General features: G+C 36.4%; 1 pseudogene; it reads left to right on the forward strand.

The window, feature by feature from the left end:
- Positions 1 to 7,500: 7,500 nt before the first annotated feature.
- Positions 7,501 to 7,619, forward strand: LOC120595938 (uncharacterized; annotated as a pseudogene).
- The last annotated feature ends 1,988 nt before the right edge of the window (positions 7,620 to 9,607 follow it).

Raw genomic sequence — 9,607 nt, forward strand, 5'->3', positions numbered from 1 at the left:
TAATCACTCAGCAAATGTTCACTGAATGACAAATGAATGAATGAATGAATGAATGAATGAATGGGTATGTTTGTGTAGATGAGAGTTCCTATAGCCAATAGTACCACAGAATTCTAAAGGAATATTTTGCCCATGTTTAACTTCTTTTCTCTTCTATGAGTATAATGTGGGAAAACAACACAGAATAAAGTTTACGGATGGACTCTAGAAGTAGACTTCCTGGGCTGGATTAGCATAACCCTGGACAATTTTCTTAATTTCTCTGTGCCTCTGGTTCTTCCTGTAGAGAATGAGCCGAAAATAATAGCATTAACCTTAGAGGGTTGGTGTGAGGGTTAAAAGAGCTAATATATGAAAAGGTCTTAGAAGAGTTTCTGGCATAATAAGTGCTATATAAGAATTAGTTATTGTGATTAGACAAGTGAATTGTTTCCATATTCAGTGTAATTCAACAAATATTAATTGATATATGTACATCACAGATATGTATACACACATATCACAGACTAATATATATACATATATATATATACATATACATGTGTGTAACTATTTATCTATTTATCTATCTATATAGTGTGACCTTATGAGATTTCAGGATTGGTCAAGGAGTCAGGTGAGGGAGATAATTACATAAAGAACTAGCTCGAAGATTTGAATTAAAAAAAAATGCTAAATAAAAGTACCTATAAGGCGATGAGAAATAAGAATAAGAGATTGATCCTGCCTGGGAATTTACTCACGTGTGGCTCAGAATTTTCCATTTCTAGCAAAGTTTGACAGTTTGTACAAGAGCTGAGGTCAAATCCGCATTGACACAAGCCCACCTGCAACATGAAGCATGGGTGAGAGGCAACATAGGAGTGGCAAAAGCAATTCGTAAGGCTTGGGGGTGATTTGGAACTAAATCCTAACCTGAGAATTATAGAGCCTTGTCTATGAGGTTCAGGTTGAATTTGATTCAAAGAAAATAATGCATTCCTCTCCAATTGGCATCCTGGATAGAACTTATTTTGGCTGAGACAAGCCCAAAATGTGGCCAATGCTAAAATCGATGAACAGCACTTCCTGGCCAAGGATAATCAGCTAGCACTGCCCCTTCCCAAAGCTCCATCTCTTACAACCTCCCACAGCCTTTCTTCAACCCCTTTTGTTCAGCAAATTATAATTGCAGCCATCAGCTATCGAGATATGGATTGATCTGGGAGGCGATGCCTGCGAGAAGGGCTTTTCTTTTCCACCATATCCATACAATGACATCATACAATGACATCGTCTCATGTCTTCTCCAATTTAAACTGAGTTCTTTACTTTCTGTGTGTGACCATGGATTCCAGAAGAAATTATCTTCCTTAGACTAAGCTTACTCTACAGGGTTTCCTCATGGGATTCCAGGGTAGAGTTTATATAAATAAAAACCTACTTTCCAATTGATTCTCAAGGTCATTTCAGGACTGCTGCATTTGGAATTGATCTGCCATGAGCGTTTGTTCTGAGTAACTCTGTCTCAATCTCTAAAGCTCTGCCAGGGTCTGAAAGAAGAAATTGCATTCTGTTTAAGATGTACATATTTAAAAATGTCTCCATCCCATTTAATACAGTCAGAATAGAAAATGAGTTGGTCTGAAAAAAAAGGTGTAAACATTGTTACAAAATCAGATTCAAAAACACAGCGAAAACAGCATGACTTCTAGAAGTCAACACACACATCTGTCAGTCACCACCCGTGCAGCTCTGGAGGCATGGTTTAGCAAATACCTTCCTCGACGGGCTAAAATGAAAATTTAATTAGACAATGTTTGTGATGTACCTAGCTCAGTAGGTGCTCCAGGTTTGCCTCTTTCTCCTTGTCCCTGCTTTAATAAATGAAATATTCAGCAGAAACTCAGTATCTAGAAAATGAAGATATGGCTGTGGTGTGAACCAGGGCAAATGTGGTAAACTTCCATTCATTGCTCATTCACAAAATCTTTGTTGAACTCACTTCAGTGGTAGGTTTCAGGCCCAGCATTGGATGTCGTGGGTCATACCAAATTTAAAAACAGACATGGATTCTACGCTTAAGAAGCTTAAAGTCTAATATGTTGTAAAAGACGTATATTTAACGCATTAAGGTCTATGTGAGGTCATAATCTGTGATCTAGAAGATGTACAAATAATTACTTTGGGATTTCAGAAAATAAGAAATGATATGTACTGGCTAGAGATAAAGAAGGAACTGTGGGCTGGAAATAAAAACACATTAGTGTGACAAAGCATTTAAAATATCCTTAAAAGACTGAGTTAGGGTCACTAAATAGGAGATTCTATCTATAAGAAATGCATAAAAACAGAGCTGAACTTCCAGGTTCCGAGGGCCTACTATGGGTCAAGGATTGTACTAAACACTTTTCAAACATTTTCTTATTAACCTTCACCCTAATACTACAGGGAAGATATTGTATCACCTGTTTACAGAAGAAACCATCTCTGAAGGAGCAAATGACTTGCCTGTGGTCACGCAGTGAGAGCCGAAGCTAGAATTTGAGCCCGATTGGTCTGACTCTTAAGAGAATCACTATACTATGCAAAGGAAATCCAGGATGTATATGGCAAACAGGGAATTGCCCAACTTGGCTCAAGTTTGGAGTGTTTAAATATAATAAGAGATACATAGGAAAAAAGAATGGTCAAAAACTTGAGAAAACCCACCAATGTTAGCTTAAGACTTTTGGCCTTTGCTTGTATTTCAGAACTAATTCAGGAGACAGGCACCAGAAAGATAGCCTGCATGTTTTCCATTAAAGAAGGCTTTGAGCACAAAGATAAAAATGAGAAAGAATGATTTTCTTTGGATAAGTACCCAGACGTGCAATTGCTGGATCAAAAGGTATATCCATTTTTAATTTTTTTATAAATGTATTTATTTAAATTAGTTTCAAGTATACAGTACATTGGTTAGATATCTATATTGTTCATAAAACGATCCCTCCAATTGCTCCCTCCCTCCCGTGGCCCTCCCCTTAGCCATCATATTAACGCTAACTGCATTCCCTGTACCGCGCTTACCATCTCCGTGCCCAACTATCAACTACTAATTTGTACTTCTTTACCCCTTCATCTCATTCTCCCAGCCCTCCAACCTCCCTCCCCTCTGTCTGTCACCAAATTGTCCACTATATTTGTGAGTCTGTTTTTGATTAGTTTGTTCTTTTTGTTCCTTAGTTACCGCATATAATTGAAATCATATGGTATTTATCTTTCTCTGTCTGACTTATTTCACTCAGCATAATAACCTGTAGGCCCATCCATGTCATTGCGAATGGTAGGATTTCATTTTTTTTAATGGCCGAGTAATATTCCTTTGTGTATATGAACCATAACTTTTGTATCCAATCATCTGTTGATGGGCATTTAGGTTGCTTCCATATCTTGGCTATTGTAAATTGTGCTGCCATGAATATTGGAGTGCATAGATCTTTAAGAATTATTGTTTTGGTTTTCTTTGGGTAAATACCCAGAAGTGCAATTGGAGGGTCAAAAGGTATATCCATTTTTAATTTTTTGAGGAACCTCCAGACTGTTTTCCATAGCGGCTGCACCAATTTGCAGTCCCATCGACAGTGTATGAGAGTTCCCCTTTCTCCACAGCCTCACTAACACTTGTCATTCTTTGATTTATTGATGATACCCATTCTCACAGGTGTGAGGTGATATAGCCAGGATATGGAAGGAGCTTAAATGCCCATCAACAGACAATTGGATAAAGTTATGGTTCATATATACAATGGAATATTACTTAGCCATTAAAAAAAAATGAAATCGTACCATTCACAATGACATGGATGGACCTAGAGGTTATTATGCTGAATGAAATAAGTCAGACAGAGAAAGATAAATACCATATGATTTCACTTACATGCGGTATCTAAGGAACAAAAAGAACTAATCGAAAACAGATTCACAAATATAGAGGACAATCTGGTGATGGTCAGAGGGGTGGGGGTTTGGGGCTGGGAGAATGGGGTGAAGGGTTAAAGAAGTACAAATTAGTAGTTGACAGATGGCCCAGGGATGAGGAGCACGACATAGAGAATGCAGGTAGCATTAATATAATGGCTAGGTGGAAAGCTAGAGGAGAGAAAGAGCGATTAGGGGGATCGTTTTATAAACTATATAAATATCTAATCAATGTACTGTGTACTTGAAATTAAAAAAATAAAATTTTTAAAAATGAGAAAGAATGAGTAAAGGGTCTCTAGCAGGATTTTTCTCTTATATCAGCAAATAAGTCAATCAGGATAGTCTAGGTTAAGCCCCAATTACAAATAACCCCCAAATATTAGTGGTTTAAAATAATATTTTTGCTCATATCACATGTCTACTGAGAATCAGCGAGAAACCTCTTCTTCAACCTAGATGTCTAAATTCATTGAAAATATCTTTCAAAAATGAAAGCAAAAAAAAAATACACATGTCAGATAAACTAAAGATGAAGTGATGCATCGCCAGTAGCTTGTGCTTTAAGAAATATTAATGGTAAATTCTTTAGGCAGAAGAAAAATGATGCCAGATGTGAATTTGGATTTATACAAAGAAATGAGGACTTCAGAAAGGGTAAATATGTGAATAAACATAAAAGGCAATTTCTCAATATTCAAAATCTTTAAGATATAATCGATTAATATAAAAACAATAATAAATTAGTGTGGGGCTTAAAATATATGTAGAGGTAAAAGATGTGATAATAGTACAAAGAATAGGAGAATGAAATTAAAGCGTAGTTATAATTTTTATACATTACCTGTAAAGTGACATTAGATTACATGAAGATAGAGTATGGTTAGTGAAAGCTGCATATTGTAAACCTGAGAGCAACCATTACAAAGTAAAACAGAAATATAGTTAATAAATTAATGGCGAATATAAAATAGAATTCTACAACATACTTAGAAGATCAAAAGAAGAAAAGTAATAGCAAAAAGATGATACATGCAGAAAAAATAGCAAGAAGGTGAATTTAAACCCAAACATATTAATAATAGCATAAGATGTGTCTAAACATTCTGACATAAAGAAAATAAAAGAAAAATATGCATTCATTGTAATGTATGCAGAAAACACATTTAATAAACTAACACTTCTTCATGATTATCAAACAAAAGCTCTCAGCAAACTAGGAATAGAAGGAAATTCCTCAACCTTATGAAAACATCTGCAATAAAACCTACAGCTAATATCATATTTAATGATGAGAGACTGCAATTAATGTATTGAACGGTGAAAGACCGAACACACGTTTAATGGCTGAAGATACCATATGATCAGCAAGACAGGGCTTTCTGCTCTCAACAGTTCTCAACACCATGCTGGAGGCCCTAGACATTGTAGTAAGGCAAGGAAAAAAGGCATATGGACTGGAAAGAAAGAAAACTGTCTTCATGTACAGAAGAAATAATCGTGTACCAAACAAATCCTAAGGAACTTTAAAAAAAAAGGAGGAAAGATAAAAGGGAAATATAAAATCAGTTGATGTCTATATACTATCAATGAACAGTCGGATATTGAAATTTTAAAAGATACTATTGACAATACTGTCTAAAAAACATGAGCTGCTTAGAGATAATGTTTTAAATTATGTTTAAGACCTCTACACTCATGTTACACGAATGTGCATAGCAGCTTTGTAATCAAGAGCTCTGTGGTTGCCCGGGTGTCAGTCTGGGGCCACGGTGGAGACTGACCAGCAAAGGACACGAGCAAAATTGGGGGTAGTGATGGAAATATTTTATATAATCTATGTATTGATTATTGTGTTGGTTACTTAGTGTATGCATTTGTGAAAATTCATTGAACTGTACCCTTTAAGTGGATGAATTTTTTTATATAAATAATAGCTCAAAGTTGGAAAACAAAAAAAGACAATAAAATTTTTAAAGAGGAAAATATAGACATCATTTTGGGGGTGGGGGGGCGGGGAATACCAGATCACAAATATAGAAGGTGTAGTCCTAAAAAGCAATATTAGCATAAGTTTATCTGTACTGGGCAGTGACGTGTTTGAATAGCCATGGGGAAAGCAGAAGTTTTGCACTCTGAGTGAGAGTCAGTTGTTCTAAAACCTAGGTACTGAATATTTGTGTAGTCAACAAAGATATTCTCTTTCTTTTGAATAAGGTAAGATTACTGTTTCCCAGTACAAGTGTCAAATACTATTATTGAAGTTCTAGAACGATCCCAGCTAAGTAAAGAAATAACCTCTGGAAAATATAAAAACGAATGTAAAACTAGTGAGAAAATAAAACCATGATGGTGAAATCTTAGAACGGGTTCGAATGCAGGTGTAATAATATGTTTTATAATAATTCTATTTGTGCTTTGCCTACAGTTTAATGTGTATATGTTTTAAAAGAATGTTCCTAAATTTGAAGTTGCAATTAATTATTTGAGGGAACTTAATCAAATTTAAGTCAATAATTTTAATACGGAAGATGGTTTTCGAACTTTGATTCTTAGATATATGAATCTAATAAATTGCATATTAAATAAGTTATAAATGTTAGTGAGTATTTATATCTATACTCACTAATAAAGTATGCCTTAGACATTAGAAAATTTATTAGTACAGATGAGGAAAATAAAGCCCATAGACGTTGTCATTTGCTTAGTGTCACAGGACTCTCTGCCTTCTGGGGCCCATATATTTCCTTATATGTTACATCATCTCTTACGATAAAAGGAATGATTAACTATATTCTAGGAAGAGAAAGATAACACAGAAGTGATTAAGAAATGGGCAGTGATGATAGATGAGCAGAAATGTCATCGGCCCTGTGGTCTGGTAGGAAAAGCATTGGACCAGAAGTCAAGGGAGCTGGATACTTGCCACAGGACCTCTCGTTAGCTATGTGAACTACAAGTAACTTCACCTATCTGGATCATCTTTTGCTAATAAAGTGCCTGGCTATAAAATGTCCAGATACTTTTCACCTGAAAGTATGAATGATAAAAGTGGCATTATACCCAATGTTACCGTTGCCTCCACACATATGAAGCAATAAGATAAAAGAAAAAAAATAGAAGTTTTCAAACATCAAAGCAACAGGAAAATAAAGGTCGATGAAATCAAAAGGAAAACAAATACAAAGACATTCAAGTCAAAGTTCGATGTAAATGTAAACTTCAAGGTGAAGTCCAATGACAAGTTTCTCTCTAAGTTTTCCTGGAAGCCAAAGTAAAAAGGGAAACACTCAGCTTTAACAAACAGTATTGCACAGTAGTTAAGAAAGTCAGCTTGGAAATAAGACTTCCTCGGTTCATATCCCAAATCATCGCTTACCAACTGTGTGACTAAAAATAGGTTTTCTTATCTGGAAAATAAGGTAATAATAGCACATGATTCATAGAATTGTTGCAAATATTTACATAAGTTAATACTTGCTCATTATAGTTCATTCATATACAACACAGTGCCTGGCATGTAGGAGTTGGTAAGTGATAGGTTTTAAAAATTTTACTTTTGTCTATGGCCGTGCTACCCTGAACAAGCCCGATCCCATCTGATCTCAGAAGCTAAGCAGGGTTGGGCCTGGTTAGTACTTGGATGGGAGACCACCTAGGAAGATGAGGTGCCGTAGGCATAAAAAATAAAAAAAATAAAGGATCGTGAGCTTACAAGGTCCTTGCAATCTGTGAGGTCAACCAAGGGTTGCCTCCCCAACCCCACCCCCAAAAATTACTTTTTACGTAAAATACAAGCATAACAATTATTTGAGAATGGTAACTCCAACTGATTCCTGTTTTAGCAACACACTAAGAAAATTATATAACTGTTTAAGACTACTTTGATGTTTATTAATGACTTGTACTTGCCTAGAAGCACATAGCAATGTGTGGAAAAGTGTTTTTTAAAAAAATATCCCAAGAATTCAGCACAGTGCCCAGACCATAGTAAATGTTCCATAAATGTTTGTTGAATGACAAGGTATGACACTGAGTGCCAGTAATAATAATAACATTTAAAAACTAACACACTCTTTGATTAGCTTCCAAAGAATTTTCTCAGACCGCTTGGCATTTTTCTTTTCTTTTGAAATCTTCGAAGAGAGTATTTTTGATGCAGAAGTGAGATGATGAGGATATGAACTAAGCAGCTCTCAGCCCCCAAATCTTTCTGAGATGATACGTCCTTTGCATGCATTAGACTGCCATTCAACAAGTATTTATATAGCACCTACAGCGTGCCCGGTTCTTCACTAAGGTCTTAGATGCAATGATGGGTAAGGTAGAAGGCCTTCAGGGAGAGAACTTCTCAATGTCAACAACATCAAGAACCATGACTTTAAGGAGACTATGATCCAATAGAAAAGACAAGACACACACCAATAAATGTATTAGTACAAGACATAGACAAACATCATAAGACCTACATGCTACAGAAAAGAGCTACAGAAATCCAGAGCAGGGTGAGGCCACATAAGCCAAAATATTCAAAACCAAATACCGAATATGAAGTATGCAGATGAAAAACCCATTCTGACTCTGCCAAACCTGTGTTTTTTGTTTCCCCTTTCAAGGCTACCGTGAAATAGGTCAGCAAAAACAAATTCTGTAACAAACCCTAATGAAAGTCGCAGACAATTGAAATCTTTCTTCGGTGTTTGACACTTGTCTCAGGAAAGCCTGCTTTGTGTCAACTCTGATAGAATACAACAGTCCATGTTTAAACATGCCATCTCCTCCCGTTGTCTTTCCAGAATGCACCCAATTCATCTTGAGTGAGGTGAAAGACATGGTCGGATTTCTAAGTGATGAAATCATTCAAAAAGAATCTCACCACCACATGCAAGATATTGCTATATTAATATTTGATTCGAGGGACTGTGGGACTGGTTATCAATAATTCAGTCGTCATTTAATATCAGAGACAGGGAATGTACCTGACTGTTGTATTAGTTTACACATTAGAGTGACTAAAATGTAGCACATGATTGCCACGGTCACATTTCTTATGTTACACGAGGACGGCATGGCTGACGAAGGCTGTGATGATATACCCATTCTGCCACCCAGATCTAAAAAATAATTGGGAGCAGCTAGACCAGCCCTACTAGGAGAAGTCGTAAAAAGAAACATAGACTAGGAGCCTGCTTTAATTCTTCTAGAGGAAGCAGACTCAGAGATAAGGATTCAAATGCAAGCCATTTGTTTGGAAGGTGAAGAAAATGCTAGCAGAGGAATGAATGAGACAAGAGGAAAGGAGAGAAGGTAGTTAAGGGTGTGTAATTAATCCAGCTACCCCTGTGGATATCTGGAGTTCAATTTCATGGCTCACTCTGACAGCCAGTGTAAAATACTTCCCTCTGAGTTAGCACACCCAAAGGATGAGGAAGCTGGGTGTTTATACAACAGTCCCCATGAGTCATTGTTCTCCAAGAGTGTAATTCTCCAGTATTCTCAACCCACCAGTTGGGCAGGAAAAGCATGTCTCAGAGAGAAAATCCTCAAGCACAGGAATGGCGGGTTGGCAGATGGAAATGGGGGATGTGTCAAAGCTTTCATCTCAGTCCGTTTAGGCTGCCATAATAAAATGCTATAGACCGAGAGGCTTAGACAACAAACATTTGTT

This window comes from Pteropus medius, unplaced genomic scaffold (assembly GCF_902729225.1).
Source record: "Pteropus medius unplaced genomic scaffold, Ma_sr-lr_union100, whole genome shotgun sequence".
NCBI lineage: Eukaryota > Metazoa > Chordata > Mammalia > Chiroptera > Pteropodidae > Pteropus > Pteropus medius.